The 16,874-nt window shown below is 41.7% G+C and overlaps 1 protein-coding gene across 5 annotated transcripts in view; it reads left to right on the top strand.

The window, feature by feature from the left end:
- The first annotated feature begins 1,990 nt into the window (after positions 1-1,990).
- Positions 1,991-16,874, top strand: part of yrk (Yes-related kinase) — a 334,423-nt gene continuing 319,539 nt past the window's right edge. For all 5 annotated transcript variants that reach the window (XM_068011741.1, XM_068011737.1, XM_068011738.1 and 2 more), the window contains exon 1: positions 1,991-2,679. The gene's annotated coding sequence lies outside the window, so the exon portion shown is untranslated. The remainder of the gene's footprint in view (positions 2,680-16,874) is intronic.

The raw sequence follows: 16,874 nt of genomic DNA, 5'->3' as shown, positions 1-16,874 counted from the left end.
AAAGTAATTTATTGCATGTAAAATGCTTTGGGGTGCTCTGAGGATGTGCAAGTTGCTATATAAATGTAAGTTCTGTATGTGTGTATTTTCAGTGCCTCACTGTTTCTCTTTAGAGAGAAATTAAAGTGGTATGTACTTTAGTGAAAATACTGCAATAATGATGGACTCCCAAAATTCAACTGTTTTAGTTACTTTAAAATATTCTGCTATTAAGCAAAGATGTAAATCAAAGAGATTTAATTTTCATTACAATATCACATCAACTGATTCGGCTATATTGTTAGGCACTATTCACATCATTGCATGACAGGGTTTGGAGGGTTTGGTAATGAAGCCTTGCCAAACATTCTTCCTGTGAAGCCTGTGTTCTTTTACTGATATCATGTTTGTAATCTTTTGGTCAGTCTGGCAGTGCTGGTAGCACTCTAGTTTGTATATCAGAAGGTTGTGATTTCAAGCCCCATTCCAGAACACAAAATCTGGGCTGCTGGTCCAAAGCAATGTTGAGATAATGCCCATAATTTGCTGTCAAAATAACAGCAAGGCTAGTCGTGCCTGTTGTTATTCGTGTGTAAATGCCACAGCAATTTCAGGCAAGGATAGATGCACAGTTAAACATGAAATCCAAAAGTTGCTGACGAGATGTGCCATTTTGCCATTAGCAACACAAAAACAATATCTCACAATCTGCCTCACCGTTGAAATACATTGAATGGCGTGAAGTTGCTGTATTTGCATGGTAGATATAAACTAAACTTGTTACAGAAAATTAAGATCTGTCATTTAGATCTAAGTTTTCCGATGCACTGAATGGCCTCCTTTTGTGTTGTACCATGATTTTGTACTAAGTACTGTTCATAGAATCATGGAAAGTTAAGGTACAGAAAGAGGCCACTTGGCCCCCATCGTGTCTGTGCCGGTCGAAAAACAATCCAACTATTCTAATCCCACCTTTCAGCATTTGGTCCGTAGCCCTGCAGATTATGGCACTTGAGGTGCATATTCAGACTCCTTTTAAATGAGTTGAGTGTTTCTGCCTCAACTACCCTTTCAGGCAGTGAGTTCCAGACCATCACCACCCTCTGGGTGAAAAGGTTTTTCCTCATCTCCCCTCTAATTTTTCTACCAATCGCTTTAAATCCATACCCCCTCATCACTGACCTCTCTGCTAAGGTGAATAGACCCTTCACCTCCACTCTATCCAGGCCCCTCAAAATTTTGTACATTTCAATCAGATCTCCCTCCGCCTTCTCTGTTCCAAGGAGAACAACCCCAGCCTATCCAATCTTTCCTCAAAGCTGTATTTTTCCAGTCCTGGCAACATCCTCATAAATCTCCTCTGTACCCTCTCTAGTGCAATCACATCCTTTCTGTAATGAGATGACTAGAACTGCACACAGTACTAAGGTGTGGCCTAACCAATGACAATGTGATAAATGCTAAATAGCATTTATAAATAGCCAAACAACTATTCTGGTAGTGAAAATTACGTATTACAAGTGTGGAGTTTCTTTCCTTCAGATAATAATTGGTGAGATTTTAAACATGTTAATTTTTTGAACTTTTCCTTTCTGTCTTTTTTCTCTCTCTCTCTTAACCAAATTTTTATTTCCCTCTCTCTGTACCTTATTTGCCATTAAATTCGCCCACTCTAGTTTACCCTTCTTCCCAATTCTTGCATTGCTTCAATCTGATTCGTTAAGGAGATGTAGTTGCCTGTCCTATTCACTCAGATCCCAGATTCCCTGTTTCCGTGACGTTATCAGCTAACACTTTCAGCAACTTGGCACGCAAAAAAAAATTAAAATCCTAAATGTGCTAGGGTAAATTTAACTAACAGCAGATGCCATTAGATTGTCCTGCTACAGCAAATTATGGCCCAGTATTTTTTGTGGTTAACAGTAGTGTTTCCTGTTTTATGCTGTTTGTATTTCATTATGGTCATCGAGATGCTTTCTCTGTTGAAGTTGGGATCTCTGAGTATGTAAACTGCCTTCCCTTCCTGAATTCATATTAAAATGTTGACATTGGTGCGAACCCTTCTCATAAATTGAGGAATGTTTTAAAAAAGCTTGAAACAAACCATCTCTATTTAATTGTGTCAGTTTTTTGGAGGGGGTCTAAATCATATTCTGTTGATATTTCAACATGTTTCATCGCTATCAGAATTCCCCTGCTACTTTTCCTATCTGCGCAGGTCGATAGGATGTTCCTGGTACTTTTTAATGTGCTCACAGGGATCTCCCTTCTCTTGTCTTTCACACTGGGACGACTGACATTCAAACACAAGCGATGAAAAATAAACATTCATTGCATTTCACCGAGAACTGAAAGTTACCAAATTATTCTTATTTGAACGAAGATTGCTTTGGATTTTTTTTGGGTCATGGACTGCTTTCTTTTTTGAAAACAACACGAAGCAGTCTGCATCATTTGGAAATAAAATTGCCTGCGATGTGTCTTCAGCGAGCGACTGCAGAAGAGTCGATGGTGTGAGAGTGGCGGGGGTGGTGTGATACAGCCTCCCCTCTGTTGGAGAGTGAGTCAGAGCAATTCATTTGCTGCAAAGGGGCCGTGAGCAGCAGCAAGGAGCCTCTCCGGAAAATTTATCAGCACAGAGAGAGAGAGAGAGAGAGAGGAACAAGCTGTACCCCAGACAGACAGTGGGACTGAGTACAGGTAAGCGAGTTGTTGTGATAGCAGAGAGCGGCTTTCAGGGAGTTGCTGAGATGAGACCGATTTGCGAGTCAGAGTATCAAGCAGTCTGTCCAGAGCGGCGATCTCAATCCGGCCAGCATTTGTAACTGATAAATCCGCCTTGTTTAAAGGCAGCCTGAAACTTGACGGGGTTTCGCCAAACTATAAACTGACTGCACATTGATGCACTGTGCTGCTGGCTTGAGGACCATTTGTTAACATAAGCTATAAAGTTTATATGTTTAACGCACATTTGAGACTTTGTAATAGCTAGAAATGTTTTCCTGTAAAGTGGAGGATGGCTCTAGTTGGCGCTAAAGCCCAGGATGGATCACCTTGTTTATATTGTAAAAGGACAACCCCCCCAAATCATGTTCAAACATCCCCCCCCCCGGGATAGATTCCCCAACACCGATTGTCCTTTGTAGATTTCCATGGATTATGGCCGCGGAGTCTCTACATTTCCCTCCACACAGGGATTTGCTGTTTTCTCCTTTTCTTCCCTCCCTCTTTCTCCCGGTGCCCGGACAGTAAGGATTACTCAGTAACGAGATGTCAGTGTTGTGATGTGGAATATCCTTTATTCAGCCAGTGCCCGGCGCTGTTTGCATTAAATATTGTTAATTTCCGCTGTCTGTCAAACCGTGGTGGAGGAAAACCGTGCTCTGAGTGCACAGAGCAGCCTGGATTGGAATCAGTACAATGTCGAGAATGTCTTCCTAGCAATGTAGTCTAGTCTGCCATATTCCAGGAGATGCATTCACTAGTAATCCTTGATTCTGGCTGTTTACTAACAATTGATAGCATCCAGATACACTAATATATACCAGCAGTTTCTTAGGGCACAAATCACATTTCGCTGTACAAATCAGCAATTATCCCATATCACAACACTCTTGTTAATTGTGATTAACATAAAGACCAAAATGACCCTGTTTCTGGATGAAGACAGTTGCATATCACAATGTGCTACAGATATATTAAGTGTTGCACAGTGAAAGATGTTCCTGTAAAGCTGGCCCTTCCTGTCACATGTTCTAACGAAGCAGAAGATATTCTGATGAACTGTTGTGTTCACTTGTGTGGAATAAAACCTGTCACATTCTTAAAAAAAAACGGGTGTTGGGGCTCCACAGCTCTCACATTACTTGTGGGTGTATGTATCGTGATGAGTGTTAGCTGGGCTGTTGCATTTGTTTGGTTCTAATGACTTACAGGAAATGTAAGCATCCTGTTATATGTGAGGTAATACATAACCAGAACCGTGTTAAAGACAGCAATTCACTCAGGGCTCAAGTGAAGCGAAGCTGAGCATGTTGCCAATAAATTCTGGGATGTCTAACCTCCTTGACACACATGACAATCTGTTATTTTACACAACACACTTACACACACACACACACGAGCAGGGGAGGAATTGTTCCAACTCATTTTGTCAAGTTTTTCTTTTCCAGAATTTGCCTGTCATGGTAGGCGGTGATGAATGGCAATCTCCTGCCATTGAATCAAAACTTGAATTGCAGTGATATTGGGCTCATTTCACCCAGTGTTGCAGGGAATACTGTGTGCTGGATTTTGTTCTTCCCCCAGGTGCCGAGTTTCGTGGCAGGGGGAGGCTGAAGATGCCTCCAGGAGAGGGTCATCACGCACCCCGATGCCAGGAGGGCCCGGCCGCTATTACCGGTGGCAGTGAGGCCTCAAGGCGCCCCCTCCACCGTTTGGCAATGAGACCCCCCCCCCCATTTGAATATTTAAATAAATTAAAATGAATGAATTAATAATACTTATGCTACCACCTGATGTCCCGCTACAAGCTTTGGGCCAGTGGCCGGCACTTCTGTGCCTTCGGATCCCTGTCCGGGGAAACGAGGCACCGCACTGGTTGGGAGGGGGGAGGAGCTAAGTTTCTCAGTGCTGGGGGTGGTGGGGGTTGGTGGGGACAGGGTCAAAGTAATGTCATGGGTGTAGGGGATGGTGGGAAGGGTTGTAGCTGAAAGTTTGTGCAATTTGGAGGGGGAAGGTCAGATGGTTGATCATTAATAAGCAAAAACCTTTTTGTTTTGAGAAGACAGGAGTCATGAGTCATTTTCATCCTTGTGTGCATGTGATGTCATGATGCATGTGTTTAAAGTTTGTAAGCAAACAAGAGAAAGGTATTTTCAACAGTATTTATGAAAACCGTGCTGCATTCATATTCTGACAAGGTGGTGCAGCAAACTAGAGTACTATCTTTCACCACTAAGACCTCTGTTTGTCTCCTGCACAAGACTGATAGAATGAAAAAGTCCCCATCTGGCAGTCATAGGAGACCCAGATATAGTGATTTCGAACAGTCTTATCCATGTTCCTCATGAATGCAAGACCACTGCACAAACCAATCCCCAATTCATCACAAATTGACCATCTCATTCTGAGTTCATAAGGATGAGTGCGATGAGCAATAGAAGATTTCATGCTGTGCAGATAGCAGTACGCGTCTAAATGTGAATCAAATAGTGCTATGTAGGGGAGGAGAGGAGGAGCATTGTTTTGATTCTGACCCCTGCTACAACTGACGTGGCTCCAGCTGGGTAGTAAAAGTATTCAGAACAAACAAAACACAGACACTGGAAATCTGAAATAAGAGTAGTAAATGCAAGAAGCCTTCAGAAGTTCAGGTAGCAGTGGTGGAAGGAACAGATGAGTTAACATTTTGGGTGTTGACTCATTGCCTTTGCATTTATAGAGCACCTTTCACAACCACAGAATGTCCTGCAGGATATTACAGTACAATTGAAGTGTAGTCACTGTTGTAATACAGAAAACATGGCAGCCAATTTGTGCACAGCAAGCTCCCACAAACAGCAATATGATAATGTCCAGATAATCTGATTTTGTGATGTCGGTCAAGGGATAAATATTGGTCAGGACACCAGGAATAAATTCCTGCTGTTCTTCAAAATAGTGCCATGGGATCTTTAACATCCACCTGAGAGGGCAGACAAGGCCTCAGTTTAATGTCTCATCCAAAAGACTGCACCTCTGACAGTGCAGCACTCCATCAGTAGAATAATTTTTGTGCTCAAGTCCTGGAATGAGACTTCAATCAACAGCCTTCTTGACTCAGAGGCAAGTGTGATACCAACCATTGTGTGAAAAGTGCTTCTCAATTACGTTCCTGGAGCCTAGCTCTAATTTTAGGATTGTTCCCCTTTTCTACATTTCCCCACCAGAGGAAAGTGGAATGAGAACTGGAAATATTTTTACCAGTACTGAAATAAAACTGAAAAATTTGGGGGGAAATTTTAACGTAAGTTCCTGGGTGGGAAACCCATGGGATTAGGTGGAACGTTAAGTCCACACCCACCCAATGTTACTTGGTGACTTTTATGGGGAATAAAATCAGACACATGTAAAACCAACATTTCACCCAATCCCCTTAGTTTCCTGACTGGTGGAATACGTTAAAATTTCCCCCGTTGGTGCCCTTTTCCAGTCAATCTTGCAAAATGTAAGAATGAATTTTGAAAAATTATTTTGCATTGTTGACTGTGTATGTATTGGATGTGAGACAGTGATAATGAAGTGATAACAGCAGTGTTTGGAGCGAATATCACATTTTTTTCAATGTTCCTGACAAGGTGGTTGTGAGGGCATTGGTGAAAAATATTTTTAAAAGTTGCTCACCGTTTGCCAAGTCGGACTTAAAACACATCCCAAAACAAAGTTTGATTTGTACAAACGTTATTACTTTTAACAAAGAATATCCAAAAATATTAATGCCTCTTTCATGTGAATGGATGGTTGGGGTTGGATGGGTGTGGAGGGGAAGGGAGGAAGCTTTCAGATGTTGGAAAGGATCAGGACTGATGGGAAGCAATGACAAATTAGAGACTGAGTGACAAATGTTCTGTTGCTAATACTCACAAAGCTCACAAGTCATTGTGCTCTTCAGTTCATCAACAGTGAAGAATAATTCCTCTCGGGAGAGTTAGCAAATGGAACTTTTCAACCCTGGTCAGTCGAAGGGGAGATGAAGCATTGATGCAGTAGAAAATTAAAGAGACCAAGGGGGATACAAATAATTAAAATGAATAAGTAATTAATCTCAACCAATCAGAGTATGCCATGGTCTAGCTTTAAGTAATCCAGTTTGTATTCAGCTGCACCTTTCTCAGATCAAGTGTGCAATTTTATATTAATGGCTTCTGACCATCTAATGTTAATGAGGCTACAGTTCCACAGGGTCAAATCCAGAAAACCCTTTACACTAAATGGTTTAACATATTGATTGTTAATTCAAAACTAGGATTAAAAGGTTTGCTGAATATCAGCTTTTGAAACCTAATGCCATCTTGATGTTAAAATTCAGCTGCCTGGGCCCTAGGCTCTGGAATCCACCCCCCCCCCCCCCCCCCACCCCCCAAACCTCTCCGCCTCTCTACCTTTCTCCTCATTTAAAACATTACTTAAAACCGTCCTGTACTATCTGTACATGTGGCTCAGTGTCAAATCTTGTTTGATAAAAGCTCCAGTGAAGAGCCTTGGAAGGTTTTTCTGCCTTAAAGGCACTACATAAATGCAAGTTGTTGTTGTTGATGGAAAACATTCACACAAAGTCTACATTGCCCCACTATGCCACCAGTACAAGTCTGCTATCATAGACTGTGATGAGAAGGAGAAAGATTGGATGAAATTGTTTTACAGGCATCCTTCATCCCTGACCTCAAAATTATGCTCTATGTCTGACACTGTGCTTTCCTATATTGCTGCCAGTTTGATACTGTCTTATCACCAGCAGCTTCCAAGGAGATTTCTATGGGCACTGTACCTCTGGCTTTGCAGTGAAATAAGTCTAGGCTTCTATTCCTGGGTCTGAGTACAATGTAATCTTCTACATTCTATAGTCTGATACAAAGCTGCTGCACTTCTGTCACACAAATGAGAAAACGAATCCACACAGTTTGTCATTGAATTTGGGTTTCATTCAATAACCCACATCTTGTTCACTTGCAATTCCAGTAAAGCTGAATTTAATAACTGGAGTTGTGTTCCCTTGTACCTTTCCACCCTTTGCTAATGATCCCATGTAATGCTTCATTTCTGCAAATATATCCAGGTAGCAATCCTAATCTAATTACCTTTTACACTTTTATTGCACGTTGTCTGTTTTTATGTACAGTAGATTCATTTATTTTCTTTACATCATGTTGCTGCACTTTCCATTTGCTGCCTGCTTTCTAAAGCTAGGGGGGATGTTGACATATGGTAGTTGACGTATGAAAAATGGTTAGTCATTACCATTTAAATTGCATCCACTAAACAAATTTCAAACAGTACATTTTAGTCTGAATAGTAATGTCATTGTAGTCCAGCTCCATTGGCAGAGTGATTGAAATGACCATGCAATGTAATACATATGGTTTTCACTTTAAGCCATGAAAGCATTCCTCTTCGTATAGCTAGAATTTCTTTGTGCGCTGTGCGCTTCTGCTCCCTTGAATTAATGTATAAAGTTGATCTGTTGTTTTTGTAGCATAGTATGAACAATGTGTTCTTGGACTGATTATAAACCATGTCATCACCACCGACTATCAGAATTCCATGTAGATGACACAGGATGACCCATGACCCAGGGAAACTGGTATTCTGGACTGTGAATTCTGGTACCAACCTTCCCTGACACTTAAAAAGAAAGCTTGGGGGAGAAAGATGGTTGTTAATTTCCGCATCATTTGCTGGGTACAGTATTTCATTACAATAGTAAATCGCTTGGACTGGGAAAATATGTTACGTGAAAAAATGTGTCCGCTAATGCACATGCTGGTATTTGCATAGTCTAGTGATACAATGTTTGAGGAAACACTTTTATCTTTAGGCACAGTGCTGCAATTCTGTATACCACACACAAGTGTCCAATATAAACAGCACTAACAGTGTTAATAGTGTAAGTCATTAGTGTGAAACACTATATATTTTCAGTAACATTTCCAAATGTACATGCAAATGGATACACATTTAAATTAACGTTAAAGTTTATGAGGGAAGTTATGATTACTTTGCATTTTTATTTGACTCTATCAAGTCTTTCTGAACTGATAAATGACTTTTCAAGAGCAATTAAAGTTAATTTATGACCTTTCATTTACTAAAGGTCATTAAACATTTGACCAATTTCTGTTTGTATCCAACTGCGCACAGCGTATTCAAGTTAAGAGTTAAGGGGTTGAAATTGTTATGCATTGGGCCTGTTTTTCTGTTCAGGCCTTGGTCCCACTACTAAAGTTGTGGGGTTTATTTTGGGGTGCCAGGCCCAGTAAATATGTAAATTAGGGTCCTAACATCTGTTGAAGGATCTTGATGAGCAAAGCAGGCACAAGACTTGCACCGGTCATGATTCTTCTGTGGGTGCGAACAAAAGTTATGTTTTTGTTAAATTCTCACTCAGCCTCCCTAAACCTGCCCACTGCCCTCAACCCTGGAATTTACCTGAAACTCCACAATTGAATTTTCTTGAGGGGTGAACTGCCTCTGCAGGAGTGACAGATACTGGCAGCTTAGACAAACATTTACCCCTTCGTCTGACACTGTTGGAACATTTTATATGGGTTTGTGTAGCAGCTAATGTTGGAAAATATTTGCAAGTATTTTCTCTGTGGAAAAACATAGGCCGCAATCTTCCCAGCCCCTTAGAGGCAGCTTTGAGGGTGGGGAAATATAGAGAGTTATGTGACTTACAGCCACCAGGAAAAGAAGCTCAATAATTTCCATCTTTGCTGTCTGCGGCACATTCTGGGTATATCCTGGCAGGACAGAATCACAAATGTGGCAGTCCTCTCAAAGGCAGAGCTCCCAAGTAAATTGGCACTAATCAAAGAGAGATGGCTTCGATGGATAGGACATATCTGCAGGATGGAAGACAGTTGCATGCACAAGGACCTTCTGTATGGTGAGGTAGCTGGGTCCAGACGACCAGTGGGATGCCCAAAGCTCCGCTTCAAGGATGCTTGCAAGCATGACATGAAGGCCCTAAATGTTGACTATCATACTTGGGAGTCACTAGCTGGCAATGGCGAAATGGCGATGTAGTGTTTGACTGATCAGTTTAATTGCTTAAACCTCCGGGTGGAGCTAGAGAGCAGAAGTGGAATTGTGGGTGTTTTCTGGAAGCTTCCGGGAGACATTTTGAATTTGCTCTCACAGACACAGACTTCTGCAAAGACATGTGCTCCAATCTGTAAGACCTTTTAAGTTGTAAGTTAATGTGCTTTAAATAAACCAATTGGTTATTTAACACAGTGTGATATTTGCATGCTGAGAGTTAAATCAGATATTACAAACTGAACCCAGTAACCCAGCGTAAACATAATAGGCGACACATCCTGTGGACTGGTGTGCACTGCCACGATGACCAGTTGTTGCAGCAGCTTGGCAACAGGTGCCAACATCAAAAACAACAACTCACAGCATCACTTGGCAGCTTCACGTGCAGCTCTTGTGACAGAACCTGCCTCTCAGGGATTAGCCTTCACAGCCATCAGCAAAGGTGCACCAAGAGAAGACACTCCATCTCAATGGATTTTTTGCTACGTGTCCATCAGCTTTCATAGATGGAAGGATGCCAACCAACCTCAACCTCATATGCGTCAGATTGGCTCCCTGACACATTTCTGCCTCCATGCACCTTTTCCAGAGACTGGCTCCCAGCAGCAGTGATGACCTGCCCGGTAGTGGCAGGTAACCAATTAGGGTGATTATAAGGGCAATTAGCCGATATTTATCCATTGCAATGAGATCTTACAAACGGTGCTTGGGCCCCCTGCTGTGTCTGCTCCCTGGTAGGTGAGAGGAGGTGGTTTACAGTGGGAGGCTGGAGTCTCAGAAACTCTATGGCTATTGAAGAGCTCACCGGCAGCAAATGACAAGGCTGCTGTCTGCCCATATCACAGCCTTGCCACTGAGTGATAAAATCATTGAGACAGATGTCTCCTTTGGCCATATGCTGTGAACTTTTCATCTGCTCCCCAGACACTAATGGGGTTACAGTGCCTCGCTGCTGCTCCATCAGTCTGGCCCTCAGTAGCGCTCCCACTGGTCTCCCAATGGGGGCCGCCGGACTCCATTGCAGTGGGCCTCAAGGTCCTACGCTCCCGCCTATGGAATCTGTCCACCGTCTTTAATTAGGTGGCAAACATAGAGGCAGCTTCTTAATTGGCTGCCTCCCAGAACATTCCCTCTATTGGCATATTTTTGACCCGAGCAGGGTCAGGACCCGGAAATGGTCCCGACCCTTGGTTATGTTCTATGCCTTGAAAATTTTGGTTCCAGCCTGTTATGTGGGTTAAAAACGATTTTATATAATCATACAAGGGAACAAAATATAATGTCTGTTAGTTAGTTGCTGTCAGCACAGGAAGTGTTTGACATGGGAGAGTTTTGTACCATTGCAGCTTCAGATCTTTCTAAAAGAAGGCATGAGCAGGTTCTCAAACTCGGGTGTATGTGGTTTGTGATGCAATATAATACAACTTAGTATAAATGTAACATAAACAAAAGTGAACTTCTAACTTTACCACCTCTACAATTCTTTTTACAGATGAAACAGGGTCTTATGTGTGAGGGTTGGGGCTGGGTTACATCATGATTACATTCAAGCTACCTAGAAGCTTGTTACCTTGTGTAGCTATGCTGTTAAAAGCTGCCAATGTTGGGATTAGCTGAACACACATTGCTGAAAGGTGTTGCACTTTAGCAGTCAGCACACATACACACTTTGTTCCTGCAGCTTGTTGTTTGTTACTTGACATTACTGCTTTCGTGCTCCTGAAAATGATTCGTGTTGCTTGTGTCAGATACACCTCTCAGCATCTTTTTTGGGAAGAATAGAGAGGAGCAACCTTCACTGCGATTTGTATGTTATAACTTTACATGGTTTATACTGGTTAGTAAGTCCTGAAGTTGTTTCCCTACATTACAGCAGCGACAGCTATAAAGCGCTTTAGGACATTTTAAGTTTGTGAAAGATGCTATATAAATGCAACTTGTTTTTTTTTCCTTTTTGCCATTTCTGTTGCTCTTAAACTCGAGATGGTCAAACAGAATCAGATTTCAATGCCTACAAGTCTGCAGGATAAGCTTGGAAACGTAGCTTTCCAATGGGCAAAGTAGTTAAAACAGTGGAAAACAGCTAGCACAGAATCAGTCACACTGTTCTGGTCTGGTAGCAGTCACACTTGCTATTAGCTTACATCAGATTTTGAAGGACAACAGAAAAGTTGAAGTGAATGCAGAAATAACCTTTCATTCATTTCTCCTTTGTGTATCTTCTGTTTTTGGGAGTTTCTACTGCAGCGGATCTACTCAATCACTTTCTTTCAAAAAAGTTGCCCTGCTTCATTCAAATACAGTTTGCATACAGTTAGAGATTGATGGATGCAAAAAGCAATCTGCCTGAGACAGTGGTTGTGGGAAAAAAAAATATGGAAACAAATACCTAAGGAGACAAAGCATCCAAACAAATATATATGACTGCACTATGACAATTCAAATGAAATCTTCAGCGTTCCCAACTCCATTATGTCTGCATTACAGCTACAATCCTGTGCTCTGATTAATCAACCACAACAGTCACAATCCTTTCATTTATACAGAATTAAATTAATAATTTATTTCCAAGGCAATTTCTTACTAGACAAAGAGTAATGGGGATAGATGGACATCGAACACAGTGGAAGTAGCTTTGCCAGAAATGATGATCGAGAAGGAAATATTCTCTTTCCCTGTTTCTCTGTGATTGTATTTTGATTTTTGATTTTATTTCACCCATTGAAGATACAGTAAAATAGGAGACAAGAGGAGTATATTAATATTGCGTGACCACCCTTGTGCTCCATGTGACACTTGTCACTTTTAACTTCCTTTATGTTTTTGGCATGATGTGATATCTTTGCTATATGGTTGGTATTGAAAATCTCACAGATTTCAGCTCTGACAGTTCAGTTCAGTTCAGTACTTCATACAAATGGACATTCCTAAGAATATAAGAAAAGCCAGGAATAAGAAAATGACAAAGTATTCCATCGAAGGTTGTGGCCCCGATATTAACTGCCCCCACCTGATGAAAACCAGGCAGAAGCAGTTAAAATGATGCCGGTCACTTACCCCCTCTGTTGCCATTGCCTGCCCTCCATGTCCCAATCTAAACCTGCTCACCCAACACTCACCACATACACTACGAGCAGCAGTTGCTAATTGTTGATAATGCAGGTGCTGAAAATTTGAAATATAAACAGAAATATTTGAAATACTCAGCAGGTCAGGCAACACCTGTGGAGAGAGAAAAAGTTAATGCTTCAGGACGGTGACATTTTATCAGGTATTTTGGCCAATTTGGCATTCTTTTAGCTGCCCGGGCAGAAACCAGCTAACTCAGTACAAACTATGCATTTCTCTATGGAACTGTTAGAGGACCCTGGCCTGCTATCTTACCATTGTTCTGTATTTCACTTAGCTTCAAATCTTTTCCCTTTGATGGAAAGTTAAGAAATTTCTCTAAACCTTCATCTCCACTCCCTTTGTGGCAATTTTAAATTGATGACCGTTCATCACTCACGCTGCAGCCAGAGGAACTGGCCTTTGCTTATTCTCCCTGTTAAAACTCTACAGAATTTTGAAAATCTCTATTAACTCCCCTCATAGACTTCTTTGTTCCAGTGGAAATAGTTAAACTGTCCCAGGTCTCCTCGGAGGTTTCGTTTTTTCATCTTTGGAATTACAAGAAAAGCCCAGAGAAACTGGTGGTTCATCCTTGAAGGGAGGTGACTGATGTATGTAAGATAGTGAACGGTGTGGCCAAGGTATACTTAGAAAATCATTTTAAACTAAATTACAAGAGTAGAAGAGGATACAGGTTCAAACTAGGTAAAAGCAAATTTAACACCAATGTCAGGCAGAGTGACCCACTCTGGGTAGAGTGGTAGAAGTGGCATTATTGAAAGAACAGTTGAATGCTGCAATGACAGGGCAGGGAGGAACTGTAAATTCTTTCAGCATAGATGAAAATGGTTGAACCACCTTCCTAATCTGTATTTATCTTGGAATGAAACATTGAACTGTATAAATGTAGTCTGTTGTCTAACCCAACCTGCAATAAGCCAATGTCACCATGTGCAATGGGATCTCCCACACTGCCTCTGTCCAGCAGCTTAAAATCATAAGAGTGAGGAAGAAAGGATAACTAAGATGTACCCGTAAATGCCAACTGTGATGTATACAGCTTTTTTTTTAAAAAAAAGACAGCCATTTCTAAACATTTACTCCATGCAACCATGGCTTAAAGGCAGGATTACCTGAAAAAAGTTCACATTGGTCTGCTTCTGCTACAGGCAGTGCTGCTGATATGTTCATTATCTTATATATTGATGACCTAGACCTTGGTGTACAGGTCACAGTTTCAAAGTTTGTAGATGATACAAAACTTGGAAGCGTTGTGAACTGTGAGGAGGATAGTGTTGACAAGTTGGTGGAATGAGCAGACAGGTGGCAGATGAAGTTCAATGTGGAGAGATGTGAAGTAATTCATTTTGGTAGGAAGAACATGGAGAGACAATATCAAATAAAGGGTACAATTCTAAAGGGGGTGCAGGAGCAGAGGGACCTGGGTGTATATGTGCATAAGTCATTGAAGATGGCAGGACAGGTTGAGAGAGCGGTTAATAAAACATACAGTAACCTGGGCTTTATTAATAGGGGCATAGAGTACAAGAGCAAGGAGGTTATGTTGAACTTGTATAAGACACTAGTTCAGCCTCAGCTGGAGTATTGCATCCAGTTCTGTGTGCCGCACTTTAGGAAGGATGTGAGGGCATTGGAAAGAGTACAGAAAAGATTCACGAGAATGGTTCCAGGGATGAGGAACTTCAGTTATGAAGATAGATTGGAGAAGTTGGGACTGTTTTCCTTGGAGAAGAGAAGGCTGAGAGGTGATTTGATAGAAGTATTCAAAATCATGAGGGGTCTGGACAGAGTAGATAGAGAGAAACTGTTCCCACTTGTGAAAGGATCGAGAAGGAGAGGGTACAGATTTTAAATAATTCGTAAATGAAGCAAAAGCGACATGAGGAAAAACTTTTTCACACAGCAAGTGGTTAAGGTCTGGAATGCACTGCCTGAGAGTGTGTGGAGGCAGGTTCAATTGAAGAATTCAAAAGGAATTAGACTGTTATCTGAAATGGAAGAATGTGCAAAGTTACAGGGAGAAGGCGGGGAATGGCATTCGGGGAATTGCTCTTTCAGAGAGTCGGTGCAGACACGATGGGCTGAATGGCCTCCTTCTGCACAGTAACAATTCTGTGATTCTGTGATCTTAGTTTTCCATTGTTGCTGTAATCCCTAATCATGATGCATGTAGACACAAAACTGATTGCATTGCAATTCCTCCAGAACTTACATTTCCTGTGTTTCCTGATCCTTTGACAAGGAGCTGAGGGTGCAGATGCACGAAGTGTTTCAGGAGGATATCATTACTACAAATGAGACAGGCTACTGAAGGGAATTCTCTTTGGATTTTTGATCTACAGTATTCCTGTAATTGAGCATTATGCAAATTGTGCCCTTTCAACACATTTTCAGTATTCAAAGGAAGGATTGCAATTTGTGGGAACTATGCAAAACTTCCGTTTCTCATAAATAGGATAGATTTTCATGTCATGTGATACAGTGCCCTTTGCAAAGAGATTTTTTTTTAAGTGGCTGTGGGACTGGCTGCTCCTGCTGCTGCTACTGTAAAATACATAGTAATAAATACTGACTAATGACTGTATTACGCAAATGGTACCAAGAGGGACAGTTGACTCTTCTCCCCATTGCAGTATATGTGGTGCAGCATGTTCAACCTTTTGCAACAGGAGACTGGTACACCAGCCTCAGCTTGTGGGCTGTGTGTGATTACATAAAACTACAATCCCCCCTCCCCTCCACCACCAAACACAAGGGGGTCTGAGGGATGAAATTGAATGCAAAATAGGTGGAATCCCATTTGCCAGCCATTATCCAACACGCCTGGGGCTTGATGCTATTGAAGTCAATGGAACTGAATGTCAGATGGAGAGTATAAAAGGCAGCTGATGCGATATCGCCTGCTTATTATCCCAGGCCATGTCCAATTTCACCCTCCAGTGTATACATTCCATAAGAACATAAGAACTAGGAGCAGGAGTAGGCAATTCAGCCCCTTGAGCCTGCTCCGCCAGTCAATACGATCATGGCTGATCTCATCTCGGCCTCAACTCCACTTTCCTGCCCGTTCTCCATAACCCTTCAACCCATTACTAATTAAAAATCTATCTCCTCAAATTTACTCAATGTCCCGGCATCCATCGCACTCTGGGGTAGTGAATTCCACAGACTCACGACCCTTTGAGAGAACTAATTTCTCCTCTTCTCTGTTTTAAATCTTCTACCTCTTATCCTAAAACTATGACCTCTCATTCTGGATTGCCCCACAAGAGGAAACATCCTCTCTACGTCTACTTTGTCAATCCCCTAAATCATCTTATATACCTCAATTAGATCTCCTCTCATTCTTCTATACTTTAGAAAGTAAAGGCCTAAACTGCTCAAATACACACAATGTGCTAAATTTAGTGAGGCTGTTTGGAGCAGGAATGGAGGAGTCGGGGAACAGAGAATAGCATCAGACACGTCTGCCAGGAAATCTGACGTTGTGACGCTGATTCCGGATTTAGTTAGGGCGGCAAAGCACCAATGCGGCATCGCCACCCTGACGTGATGGGAGTGCAATTTAAATTGTTTTTTAATATATTCAGTGGGGGACTTGGAATTAAGTGGATGACAGGCGGCCCTCACATGCCTTCGGATCCCCAGCCGTTGAAAGCTGGCAGCACCAGGGCAAGGCCTCAGTGCCGCGACAGGTAGGCATCCATGACCAGTGTTACGACCAACCGCTCCAGTCAAAGCCCCCAATCAAAATATACGATTCTGATTGTGGTGGGAGAAACGCACTGATAATTCAATCCCGTCGCTCCACAGATCGGCTAGCATAGCATTTTAAACTTTCCAAATTAAAGAAAGACCCAACCAAATTGTACCATCTATTAACCCCCGAATGAGGCTAACCAAACCAGGTGTCTTTAAATCAACAAATTAACTGTATAATTTAAAAAAACAAATTCTTAAAC

This window comes from Heterodontus francisci, chromosome 31 (assembly GCF_036365525.1).
Source record: "Heterodontus francisci isolate sHetFra1 chromosome 31, sHetFra1.hap1, whole genome shotgun sequence".
Classification (NCBI taxonomy): Eukaryota; Metazoa; Chordata; class Chondrichthyes; order Heterodontiformes; family Heterodontidae; genus Heterodontus; species Heterodontus francisci.
Note: the sequence above shows the minus strand (reverse complement) of the source record. Positions and strands in the feature narration are given on the sequence as shown.